Below are 13,398 nucleotides of genomic sequence, written 5' to 3' on the forward strand. Positions count from 1 at the left end.
GGTATAGCTAAGTGTGTGTGTGGCAGAGTTGAGTGTGTGTTTGGTATGGCTAAGTATGTGTGGCAGAGATGAGTGTGTGTTTGGTATAGCTAAGTGTGTGTGTGACAGAGTTGAGTGTGTGTTTGGTATAGCTAAGTGTGTGTGACAGAGTTGAGTGTGTGTTTGGTATGGCTAAGTATGTGTGTGGCAGAGTTGAGTGTGTGTTTGGTATAGCTAAGTGTGTGTGTGACAGAGTTGAGTGTGTGTTTGGTATAGCTAAGTGTGTGTGACAGAGTTGAGTGTGTGTTTGGTATGGCTAAGTATGTGTGGTAGAGTTGAGTGTGTGTTTGGTATAGCTAAGTGTGTGTGTGGCAGAGTTGAGTGTGTGTTTGGTATAGCTAAGTGTGTGTGTGGCAGAGTTGAGTGTGTTTGGTATAGCTATGTGTGTGTGTGGCAGAGTTGAGTGTGTGTTTGGTATAGCTAAGTATGTGTGTGGCAGAGTTGAGTGTGTGTTTGGTATAGCTAAGTATGTGTGGCAGAGTTGAGTGTGTGTTTGGTATAGCTAAGTGTATGTGTGACAGAGTTGAGTGTGTTTGGTATAGCTAAGTGTGTGTGTGGCAGGGTTGAGTGTGTGTTTGGTATAGCTAAGTATGTGTGACAGAGTTGAGTGTGTTTGGTATGGCTAAGTATGTGTGGCAGAGTTGAGTGTGTGTTTGGTATAGCTAAGTGTGTGTGTGGCAGAGTTGAGTGTGTGTTTGGTATGGCTAAGTATGTGTGGCAGAGATGAGTGTGTGTTTGGTATAGCTAAGTGTGTGTGTGGCAGAGTTGAGTGTGCGTTTGGTATAGCTAAGTATGTGTGTGGCAGAGTTGAGTGTGTGTTTGGTATAGCTAAGTGTGTATTCTGACTCATGGGTATGTAGAACGCAGTGGTGCCTGGATAGACCTATTCTTTTGGGCGCTTCCGTATTGACCTGTACTCACGTTCATACCGATTTATCAGATAGCTTAACTCAGCCACGATCTCATGTAAGAAGACTCCAGGAAAAGAGGATTGCTTTAACCGAAATTCTTGTATTATGATGAAAGTAGCAGATAAAAAGGAATATTCAACAGAGGACATGTAGAAGATGCATACAGATATGGTGATGATGACAAAATGGAGAATAAGGGCGTGAACAAACATACATCACAGGACTACAGTGAGAGAGTTGGGACAAAATACAGGGAAAAGCAAACTTCTGCCTAGAAAGAAGGATAGAACACAAGCAATGCAAAACATTGAATGATTTCCCAAGTCGTGGGACATGACACTCCCCGTCTGAAATCCTTGGATTTCACGATGTCCGTAATTCTTCGAAGTCGTTCGAACCTGAAAAAACAAGAGGAAGAAAACGTGCATGCAATAATAAAACATAAAAGATTTTTAAGTCCAACTCGTTGTTGTTGACCCGTAGATCACACCGAAAGATAAGTTCAAGTATATAAAACCCATCTTCAGATTGGGGAAGCCGCAAACATGCAAACTCTTCCACCAACCCAGAATCCAATGGGAATGTTAAAGGTTCAATCCAATGGAAAATGTCAACATTCAATAAACTGGGGGATGAGGAGGAATGCTCCCCGCCGTGAACAACGTCCAGGAGCATGTTCAGTTCATGTGATGTCCTCCTTTCGTAGAAGCAGCACGAGTTCAGTGACCGGGCGGAAGAAGGTTCGGGTAGAGCCCCCTTTTGTCACCTTAACTTCTACCTTACGAGTCTTTCCGTCCTCACCGGGTAGGACCTTGGTGATAAGTCCCATTGGCCAGTCATTACGATGAGCCTCTTTGTCCTTTAAGAGAACAAGGTCTCCTTCTTGGAGATTGGGACTGGGCGTCTGCCATTTGTGACGGTTTTGAAGCAAGTGCAAATATTCGGTCTTCCAGCGATGCCAAAACACATTAGCCAGGTGTTGAACTTGTCTCCACTGACGTTTGTAAATGTCCTTGTTATCGAAATTCCCAGGTGGGACTGTAGCGGCTCCAATCTTCTGTGTAAGGAGTGTAGCTGGAGTAAGTATCGTTGGAGCATCGGGGTCGGATGATACTGGAACCAAAGGTCTAGCATTTATTATGGCTGACACTTCTGCGAGGAAGGTAACCAGAACTTCATGAGTAAGGGGAAGTTTATGGTCCAGCAACATGGAGTCGAGGATCCTTCGTGCAACACCAATCATGCGTTCCCAAGATCCACCCATGTGTGAAGAGTGTGGAGGGTTGAATACCCAAGTGCATCCATTGTCGGACAAGAAGTTGTCAAACTGCAGTTCCTTGCAGGCTCCTACAAAGTTTGTGCCGCAGTCGGACCGGAGTTGTTTGGCAGGTCCCCGGATGGAAAAGAATCTTCTTAGGGCATTGATGAAGCTGGAGGTATCCATGGATTCAATAACCTCGATGGGAACTGCACGGATACTGAGACAGGTGAATAGGACAGCCCATCGCTTACTGTTCGCGGCTCCTCCACGGGTTTTCCTGGTAACAACTGACCATGGCCCGAAGACGTCTACACCAACATATGAAAACGGTTGGTCCATGCTCAGTCGATCTGCTGGGAGGTTCGCCATTTGTTGTTTTTGGTGTTTTCCTCGTAACCTTCGGCACTTGACACATCTATGGAGAACTGAAGAGATGCACCTCTTCATTCCCATGATCCACAGACCAGCAGACCTGATGGCACCTTCAGTAAGATGTCTGCCTTGGTGCTGTACTCGTTCGTGATAGTGTCGAATCAACAGAGTAGTGACGTGATGTCGACCTGGAATGATGAAAGGGTTCTGCTCCTTATCGTATAGGTCTGATTTACTTAAACGTCCTCCCACTCTTAGAAACTTGAGATGATCGACTACTGGATTCAAGTCGAGTAGAGTGCTGTTTTTGGACACGCTGACTCCCTTGGTAATACTGCCAATCTCATGTGAATATTCTTCTTGTTGCACACACCTGATGATAACTTGTTCGGCATGGTCTATGTCGTCGGCAGTAAGACGACTCTTACACACGTGCCAACCATGGCACCCTGAGGGCTTGTCCTTTGTAAAACAGCGAGCAATGTGAATGAGACGAGCTACAGTTCGTACAACGGAGGACCAGCTTGAAAAGCGTTCAAAACGATGAGACTTCAAACCTTGCCTAGATGTCATTGAAGTATAGTGAGCAGAGATAGTTTGTCTTATCTCCTTGTCAGATTCTGGTTCCACCAGCTCATAAGCATTTTTGGTGTTGTTCGCACAGAAATCTTCGTACAGGAGACTGGGAGGCGTTAACCACATGTTGTCATCAAGCTTAGAAGCAGCTGCGAGTCTTGTACTTCGGTCGGCTGGGTTTAAATCGGTGGAGATGTGATGCCACTGCTCAGGGGTAGAAAAACTTCTGATGCGCTCTACTCTGTTGCTCACATATGTATAGAACTGCTTTGTTTGGTTGTGAATGTACCCGAGTACCACCCTGCTGTCGGTGTAGAAGGTAAAGGAATCAATTGTAATGTCCATTTCGTCTTGTACAACTTCAGCAATTTCTACTGCCAATACCGCAGCGCAAAGCTCGAGTCTGGGTACAGAGTGTGCAGGCTTTGGAGTTAATTTGGCTTTACCCAGGATGAAACCACAATGTGCCTTGTTAGCTCCTAAGGTCATCAGATAAGCTACTGCGGCTATGGCTTCTGTAGATGCGTCAGAGAAAATATGGACTTCTCTTCTGATTGCAGTCAAAGGTGATCTTGGAGAATAACAACGTGGGACTTGGAGTTGCTCTAAGAACTTCAGAGACTTCTTCCACGCCTCCCACCTTTGCTGTTTCTGAGTTGGGAGCGGGGTGTCCCAATCCGTGTTCTCGGCCATAAGCTGTCTTAACAGTATCTTGCCTTGAATAGTGATGGGTGCTACAAACCCGAGAGGATCATAGATGCTATTTATGACAGATAGGACTCCTCGTTTGGTAAAGGGTTTGTCATAGGGTGACACTTGGAAAGTGAAGGTGTCCCGTTTGATATCCCACAGTAGACCAAGGCTGCGCTGTGTTGGAGGAACATCGGAACCCAAGTTGAGGTCCTTTAGGTTTGAGGCACGGTCCTCAGATGGAAACGCGTTCATTACCTCTTGACTGTTAGAGATAATCTTGTGGAGTCTGAGGTTTGATGTGGATAGCATTTCCTGTGTCCTGGAGAGTAGGTCAATTGCATCTTCGCTTGTGGGCAAGGACTTGAGCCCATCGTCCACGTAGAAGTTCTTCTCTACAAATTGCCGAGCATCGGAACCGTACTCTCTCTCACCTTCCTGGGCTGTCCGTCTCAGTCCATAGATCGCCACAGCAGGTGAGGGACTGTTGCCGAAGACATGGACCTTCATCCGGTAGTCTATGACCTGATTGTTGACGTTGTTGTCCTTGTGCCATAGGAACCTAAGATAGTTTCTGTTGTCTTCTTTCACAATGAAGCAATGAAACATCTGCTGAATGTCGGCCATTATGGCAACAGGTTCTTGTCTGAAGCGGATCAATACTCCAAGGAGGCTGTTGTTCAGGTTGGGCCCAGTTAGGAGCAGGTTATTGAGAGAGAGGCCTTCAAACTGAGCACTGGAGTCAAACACCACTCTGATCTGATTAGGCTTGCGAGGGTGATAGACACCAAAGGATGGAAGATACCAACATTCTTCTCCCTCCCTCAGTGGTGGCGAAGGTTCAGCATGATTTCTGTCAAAGATGTTCTGCATAAAGTCAATGAAATGCTTCTCCATCTCTGGTTTCCTCTTTAGGGTACGCTTTAAGGATGAGAACCTTGCAGTTGCTTGCTGCAGGTTGTTCGGCAACCTCACTCTTGGGAAACGAAAGGGTAAAGGAGCTACCCAACTGTTGGAGTCGTCTTGAACAAATTCTTTATCCATAACCTTTATAAATTCTTTATCTTCCCTTGTGGGTGCCAACTTGTTGTCATTACTTGTGGAATCGAACACTGATGACCCGAGGTTTTCTTCCCAGGACTGGAGTGTGTTCATGTTGTTGAAGGATTCCTGTTGCCACTTGGTGTTGCTCACTTTCTCTTTCACCCAGTAGTGATGTGGGCATGGTTGGAAATGGGTGCTGCGACCATTTGACAAGATGTGTGTCTTGTAAGAGGAGATGTTGTTGGGTCTCTTCATCTTGTGTATGCAAACATTGCCTATGATTACCCAGCCTAGATCTAAGCATTGGGCAAATGGTGCATCGTGTGGTCCATTAATTTGCTGACGCACCTTGTGCAGCCGGAGAATGTCTCTGCCAAGCAGAATCAGGATATCTGCACTGTTGTTGAGGGCTGGTATCTTGTTTGCTATCCCCTTGAGATGTTGGTGATGAAGAGCAGCCTCTGGCGTTGGGATCTCTTCTCGATTGGATGGAATCTGGTTGCACTCGACCAGTGTAGGTAACGGTATCTCGACGGTGTTCTCGAGAGATGTCGCTGTAAGACCACTGGCCCTTCTCCCATAAACCTCTGTAACACCACTGCAGGTACCTAAGGTGTAAGGGTAGGCATTTCCCTTTAAGTTAAACATATCAAAGAGTTCTGACCTTGCAAGTGATCGGTTGCTCTGATCATCCAGAAGGACGTACACCTTCACGGCTTTCTCTGGGTGACCATTGGGATATACGTTCACCAGGCAAATCTTCGCACAGGACTTGTCCCAGAGGTCTTCTCCGCAGACTTCTGTGCATGAAGAAGATATTGTGGTATGGCTTGCAGTTTGAGCTGCGTCCTCCCCGCCATGGCTCGTGGTGGGGGAAGGAGTAAGTGTAGAGTCAGGACGGAATGGGTGGAGTGCTTGTACGTGGTCCTCACTGTCACACTCCATGCACTTAATTGTAGTTTTACAGTCTTTAGCAAGGTGTTCAGTAGAAGCACAACATCTGTAGCATACCCCGAACTTCTTTAGAAGCTCCTTGCGTTCTAGGAGCGGTTTCTTCCTGAAGCCGATGCACTTTTTTAAGGGATGTGGCTTCTTGTGGATGGGACACTCACGATTTGGGTTCTCTATCTTTTCACTTTTGTTACTCTTGCCTGGGGCTGATGTTGGTATGGGAAGAATATCCGTCTTCTTCACTGACACTGGACCCCTGCGGTTTCTGTCGTTCGAGCGTGCGCTGACGTATTTAGAAGGAGGTGAAGCTGGGCCACTGGATTCTTGGTAGGAAAAGCTTGGGTCGTTCTTGCGTTCTGCCACATCTTTTATAAACTCACAGAAGTAGGAGAATGGAGGAAATGACACTTGATGGTCTTTCTTGTATTTTGACCCTAGTGTAGTCCACCTTTCTTGCACGTTGTACGGTAGCTTGGAGATAATGGGATTTACTCCACGAGCAGTGTCCAGATAGCTGAGGCCAGGTAGGTGGGTGTCTGCCTTGGCCAGATGGAGCTCTAACAGCAAGTCACTGAGCTCCAGGAACTTTGAACTGTCTTTGCTTGCTATCTTTGGAAAACTCTGTAGACGCTTGAACAGTGCATCCTCTATGGCTTCTGGACTGCCAAAGTTTTTCTCTAGTCTTTCCCATGCAGCCATGAGACCAGCCATTGGATTACTGATATGTACAGACCTGAGTCTCTTGACACGCTCTGTGGATTGTGGTCCTAGCCATCTGATTAGCAGGTCCAGCTCTTCGGCAGCAGTGATGCCGAGGTCACTAGTTACGGTTCTAAAGGCATTTTTCCAACCTCTGTAATTTTCAGGTTGGTCGTCAAACCTTGTGAGACCGGTTTTAGTAAGTTCGCGGCGAATCATGTACCTTGCGAAGTCAGACATGTCTGTTCTTTCTGACTTAGGATGCACGAATGTGGGCTGAGCGGTGTTGTACATAGGAGTGGAGACGTCTTGGCTTTGAAACGTGGGTAAGTATGGAGTGGCATATGCATTTAGTCCAGCAACCGGTTTGGTGGGTATAGTCTCTGCTACATGCGGAGCTGGCACTATGCGGTTGTCGAGAGTATAATGACCTGCCGGTATATTGGGTTGCGTGTAGATAATAGCCTGTGGAGTTTGATGAGATGCAGGGTCTTGGCGCATACCGGAATACGAAGGAAGTTCAAGTTCGGGAGCATTGTACTGACCTTGAGTGTAGGGTTCTGTAAGTGGATAGGCATCCTGGTGCCCTGGAGAAGCATGAACGCCATCAGGAGTGTTAGTGATGATCTGCGGTTCGCCATTTTGGCTTAGCACGTAGTCTCTTGTGCGTTCAATAGGGTCCTCTGCCTCCACTTCACACAAACTGATGCTGTCTCTTTGACTCCCACTGATAGCTCGCTCCAGGATCCTTAACTCCGCCATGGCTGTTGCGTGCTCACATTCCTTCTCCAGAGCTTCCTTGCGTGCTGCATCCGCATCCATGTCTGCTCTCCTTTGTGCTGCATCCATTTCTGCTCTCTTTTGTGCTGCATCCATTTCTGCTCTCTTTTGTGCTGCATCAATTTCTGCTCTCTTTTGTGCTGCATCCATTTCTGCTCTCTTTTGTGCTGCATCAATTTCTGCTCTCTTTTGTGCTGCATCCATTTCTGCTCTCTTTTGTGCTGTGGCTGTGTCCATATCTGCTCTCCTTTGCGCAAAGGCTGCTTGTATCTTAGACGTTTCTGCCTTAGCACGTGCCCTTATAAGCTGCTGGCTGAGAGTGGAATATTTTGATGAACTTGACCTAGATGAGCGTTTTGAGTGCTTAGACGATTTGGATGAGCGAGATGATGCATCTGGTGTCCGTGCAATTTTAGCCTCTATCTTTGTCTTAATGTCGCGTACGGTGTAGTCCCTTTCAGAATTAAGTTGCTGGAAACTTTGCAATTCTTTTAAAGTCTCTGGCAGATTCAGTTTTTTCAGGAGAGTAATGTATTGGTCAGTCTTCTCCATATACCTTTGGTATGCTGTGCATAATTGTTCTAGGACTCCCTCTAGTGGTAACTCATGAGAAGCAGGCCTTGATACAGTGTCTATGTGACTCAGCACTTTCTCCCATAGTGAAGACACATCACGATATACAACACCTTTTTCAGTCTCTAAATTCTCCATGACTTTCCATGTAGGTTTAACTGTACGTTTTCCCCTTTCACTAGCTGGTGGATGGGGATCTAGGTCTCTTTCCTGTGTCTGTAAGTCTGGTAGGGACATTGTATACCTCGCTTCAGACATGATTTGTTTGCAGGCAGGAAGAGTGGATGATGAGGGTTATACTTCTCACTGTTTATCTGCAGTGTGTGCTTCTATGCACGCTGGGGTCTGGCTGGGAACTGGGTTACTGTGTATCTGGGAAATGTCCTTTTCCACTGAGGTTCAGCACAGACCTTGAGTTACTGTCTCTGAAGGCAGGCTATTCCTTTTTACTTTTCTGACTCATGGGTATGTAGAACGCAGTGGTGCCTGGATAGACCTATTCTTTTGGGCGCTTCCGTATTGACCTGTACTCACGTTCATACCGATTTATCAGATAGCTTAACTCAGCCACGATCTCATGTAAGAAGACTCCAGGAAAAGAGGATTGCTTTAACCGAAATTCTTGTATTATGATGAAAGTAGCAGATAAAAAGGAATATTCAACAGAGGACATGTAGAAGATGCATACAGATATGGTGATGATGACAAAATGGAGAATAAGGGCGTGAACAAACATACATCACAGGACTACAGTGAGAGAGTTGGGACAAAATACAGGGAAAAGCAAACTTCTGCCTAGAAAGAAGGATAGAACACAAGCAATGCAAAACATTGAATGATTTCCCAAGTCGTGGGACATGACAGTGTGTGTGTGGCAGAGTTGAGTGTGCGTTTGGTATAGCTAAGTATGTGTGTGGCAGAGTTGAGTGTGTGTTTGGTATAGCTAAGTGTGTGTGTGGCAGAGTTGAGTGTGTGTTTGGTATAGCTAAGTATGTGTGTGGCAGAGTTGAGTGTGTGTTTGGTATAGCTAAGTATGTGTGTGGCAGAGTTGAGTGTGTGTTTGGTATAGCTAAGTATGTGTGTGGCAGAGTTGAGTGTGTGTTTGGTATAGCTAAGTATGTGTGTGGCAGAGTTGAGTGTGTGTTTGGTATAGCTAAGTGTGTGTGTGGCAGAGTTGAGTGTGTGTTTGGTATGGCTAAGTATGTGTGTGACAGAGTTGAGTGTGTTTGGTATGGCTAAGTATGTGTGGTAGAGTTGAGTGTGTGTTTGGTATAGCTAAGTGTGTGTGTGGCAGAGTTGAGTGTGTGTTTGGTATGGCTAAGTATGTGTGGCAGAGATGAGTGTGTGTTTGGTATAGCTAAGTATGTGTGTGGCAGAGTTGAGTGTGTTTGGTATAGCTAAGTATGTGTGTGGCAGAGTTGAGTGTGTGTTTGGTATAGCTAAGTATGTGTGTGGCAGAGTTGAGTGTGTGTTTGGTATAGCTAAGTATGTGTGGCAGAGTTGAGTGTGTGTTTGGTATAGCTAAGTGTATGTGTGACAGAGTTGAGTGTGTGTTTGGTATAGCTATGTATGTGTGTGGCAGAGTTGAGTGTGTTTGGTATAGCTAAGTGTGTGTGTGGCAGAGTTGAGTGTGTGTTTGGTATAGCTAAGTATGTGTGTGGCAGAGTTGAGTGTGTGTTTGGTATAGCTAAGTATGTGTGGCAGAGTTGAGTGTGTGTTTGGTATAGCTAAGTGTGTGTGTGGCAGGGTTGAGTGTGTGTTTGGTATAGCTAAGTGTATGTGTGACAGAGTTGAGTGTGTTTGGTATGGCTAAGTATGTGTGGCAGAGTTGAGTGTGTGTTTGGTATAGCTAAGTGTGTGTGTGGCAGAGTTGAGTGTGTGTTTGGTATGGCTAAGTATGTGTGGCAGAGATGAGTGTGTGTTTGGTATAGCTAAGTGTGTGTGTGACAGAGTTGAGTGTGTGTTTGGTATAGCTAAGTGTGTGTGACAGAGTTGAGTGTGTGTTTGGTATGGCTAAGTATGTGTGTGGCAGAGTTGAGTGTGTGTTTGGTATAGCTAAGTGTGTGTGTGACAGAGTTGAGTGTGTGTTTGGTATAGCTAAGTGTGTGTGACAGAGTTGAGTGTGTGTTTGGTATGGCTAAGTATGTGTGGTAGAGTTGAGTGTGTGTTTGGTATAGCTAAGTGTGTGTGTGGCAGAGTTGAGTGTGTGTTTGGTATAGCTAAGTATGTGTGTGGCAGAGTTGAGTGTGTGTTTGGTATAGCTAAGTGTATGTGTGACAGAGTTGAGTGTGTTTGGTATAGCTAAGTGTGTGTGTGGCAGGGTTGAGTGTGTGTTTGGTATAGCTAAGTATGTGTGACAGAGTTGAGTGTGTTTGGTATGGCTAAGTATGTGTGGCAGAGTTGAGTGTGTGTTTGGTATAGCTAAGTGTGTGTGTGGCAGAGTTGAGTGTGTGTTTGGTATGGCTAAGTATGTGTGGCAGAGATGAGTGTGTGTTTGGTATAGCTAAGTATGTGTGTGGCAGAGTTGAGTGTGTGTTTGGTATAGCTAAGTATGTGTGTGGCAGTGTTGAGTGTGTGTTTGGTATGGCTAAGTATGTGTGGCAGAGTTGAGTGTGTGTTTGGTATAGCTAAGTATGTGTGACAGAGTTGAGTGTGTTTGGTATGGCTAAGTATGTGTGGCAGAGTTGAGTGTGTGTTTGGTATAGCTAAGTGTGTGTGTGGCAGAGTTGAGTGTGTGTTTGGTATGGCTAAGTATGTGTGGCAGAGATGAGTGTGTGTTTGGTATAGCTAAGTATGTGTGTGGCAGAGTTGAGTGTGCGTTTGGTATAGCTAAGTATGTGTGTGGCAGAGTTGAGTGTGTGTTTGGTATAGCTAAGTGTGTGTGTGGCAGAGTTGAGTGTGTGTTTGGTATAGCTAAGTATGTGTGTGGCAGTGTTGAGTGTGTGTTTGGTATAGCTAAGTATGTGTGTGGCAGAGTTGAGTGTGTGTTTGGTATAGCTAAGTGTGTGTGTGGCAGAGTTGAGTGTGTGTTTGGTATAGCTAAGTATGTGTGTGGCAGTGTTGAGTGTGTGTTTGGTATAGCTAAGTATGTGTGTGGCAGAGTTGAGTGTGTGTTTGGTATAGCTAAGTGTGTGTGTGGCAGAGTTGAGTGTGTGTTTGGTATGGCTAAGTATGTGTGGTAGAGTTGAGTGTGTGTTTGGTATAGCTAAGTGTGTGTGTGGCAGAGTTGAGTGTGTGTTTGGTATAGCTAAGTATGTGTGTGGTAGAGTTGAGTGTGTGTTTGGTATAGCTAAGTATGTGTGTGGCAGAGTTGAGTGTGTGTTTGGTATAGCTAAGTGTGTGTGTGGCAGAGTTGAGTGTGTGTTTGGTATGGCTAAGTATGTGTGTGGCAGAGTTGAGTGTGTGTTTGGTATAGCTAAGTATGTGTGTGGCAGTGTTGAGTGTGTGTTTGGTATAGCTAAGTATGTGTGTGGCAGAGTTGAGTGTGTGTTTGGTATAGCTAAGTGTGTGTGTGGCAGAGTTGAGTGTGTGTTTGGTATGGCTAAGTATGTGTGGTAGAGTTGAGTGTGTGTTTGGTATAGCTAAGTGTGTGTGTGGCAGAGTTGAGTGTGTGTTTGGTATAGCTAAGTATGTGTGTGGTAGAGTTGAGTGTGTGTTTGGTATAGCTAAGTATGTGTGTGGCAGAGTTGAGTGTGTGTTTGGTATAGCTAAGTATGTGTGTGGCAGTGTTGAGTGTGTGTTTGGTATAGCTAAGTATGTGTGTGGCAGAGTTGAGTGTGTGTTTGGTATAGCTAAGTGTGTGTGTGGCAGAGTTGAGTGTGTGTTTGGTATGGCTAAGTATGTGTGGTAGAGTTGAGTGTGTGTTTGGTATAGCTAAGTGTGTGTGTGGCAGAGTTGAGTGTGTGTTTGGTATAGCTAAGTATGTGTGTGGTAGAGTTGAGTGTGTGTTTGGTATAGCTAAGTATGTGTGTGGCAGAGTTGAGTGTGTGTTTGGTATAGCTAAGTATGTGTGTGGCAGTGTTGAGTGTGTGTTTGGTATAGCTAAGTATGTGTGTGGCAGAGTTGAGTGTGTGTTTGGTATAGCTAAGTGTGTGTGTGGCAGAGTTGAGTGTGTGTTTGGTATGGCTAAGTATGTGTGGTAGAGTTGAGTGTGTGTTTGGTATAGCTAAGTGTGTGTGTGGCAGAGTTGAGTGTGTGTTTGGTATAGCTAAGTATGTGTGTGGTAGAGTTGAGTGTGTGTTTGGTATAGCTAAGTATGTGTGTGGCAGAGTTGAGTGTGTGTTTGGTATAGCTAAGTGTGTGTGTGGCAGAGTTGAGTGTGTGTTTGGTATGGCTAAGTATGTGTGTGGCAGAGTTGAGTGTGTGTTTGGTATAGCTAAGTGTGTGTGTGGCAGAGTTGAGTGTGTGTTTGGTATAGCTAAGTGTGTGTGTGGCAGAGTTGAGTGTGTGTTTGGTGTAGCTAAGTGTGTGTGTGGCAGAGTTGAGTGTGTGTTTGGTATAGCTAAGTATGTGTGTGGCAGAGTTGAGTGTGTGTTTGGTATAGCTAAGTATGTGTGTGGTAGAGTTGAGTGTGTGTTTGGTATAGCTAAGTATGTGTGTGGCAGAGTTGAGTGTGTGTTTGGTATAGCTAAGTGTGTGTGTGGCAGAGTTGAGTGTGTGTTTGGTATGGCTAAGTATGTGTGTGGCAGAGTTGAGTGTGTGTTTGGTATAGCTAAGTGTGTGTGTGGCAGAGTTGAGTGTGTGTTTGGTATAGCTAAGTGTGTGTGTGGCAGAGTTGAGTGTGTGTTTGGTATGGCTAAGTGTGTGTGTGGCAGAGTTGAGTGTGTGTTTGGTATAGCTAAGTGTGTGTGTGGCAGAGTTGAGTGTGTGTTTGGTATAGCTAAGTGTGTGTGTGGCAGAGTTGAGTGTGTGTTTGGTGTAGCTAAGTGTGTGTGTGGCAGAGTTGAGTGTGTGTTTGGTATAGCTAAGTATGTGTGTGGCAGAGTTGAGTGTGTGTTTGGTATAGCTAAGTGTGTGGCAGAGTTGAGTGTGTGTTTGGTATAGCTAAGTGTGTGGCAGAGTTGAGTGTGTGTTTGGTATAGCTAAGTGTGTGGCAGAGTTGAGTGTGTGTTTGGTATAGCTAAGTGTCTGGCTGAGTTTAGTGAATAGCAAAGCTGGGTGAGAATGCATATCATGGCTGAGTGCATGTACGCATGCGGTAAAGCTGAATGTGTGTATGTGTGCATACAGAGCTGTGTACGTAGTAGTGCCACATGTGCATGTTTACATAGCAAGGCTGAGTGTCTGTTTGTTGCTGTACACTGGGGGATATCATACTGTGTGATGGGAGCTGTGGGTGCATCATATTGTATGATAAGAGATTCTGTGGGGGCATCATACATTGTGGCGGGCACTGTGCGGGCTTTATACTGTGTGTGGGGGACTGTGATTACATTTCACTGTATAGGTTACATTTCCGTGTGGACCATGAAAACGATATCATACAGGGTGGGATCACTAATG

The sequence above is a fragment of the Ranitomeya variabilis genome, chromosome 3, assembly GCF_051348905.1.
Source record: "Ranitomeya variabilis isolate aRanVar5 chromosome 3, aRanVar5.hap1, whole genome shotgun sequence".
In the NCBI taxonomy this organism is placed as follows: Eukaryota; Metazoa; Chordata; class Amphibia; order Anura; family Dendrobatidae; genus Ranitomeya; species Ranitomeya variabilis.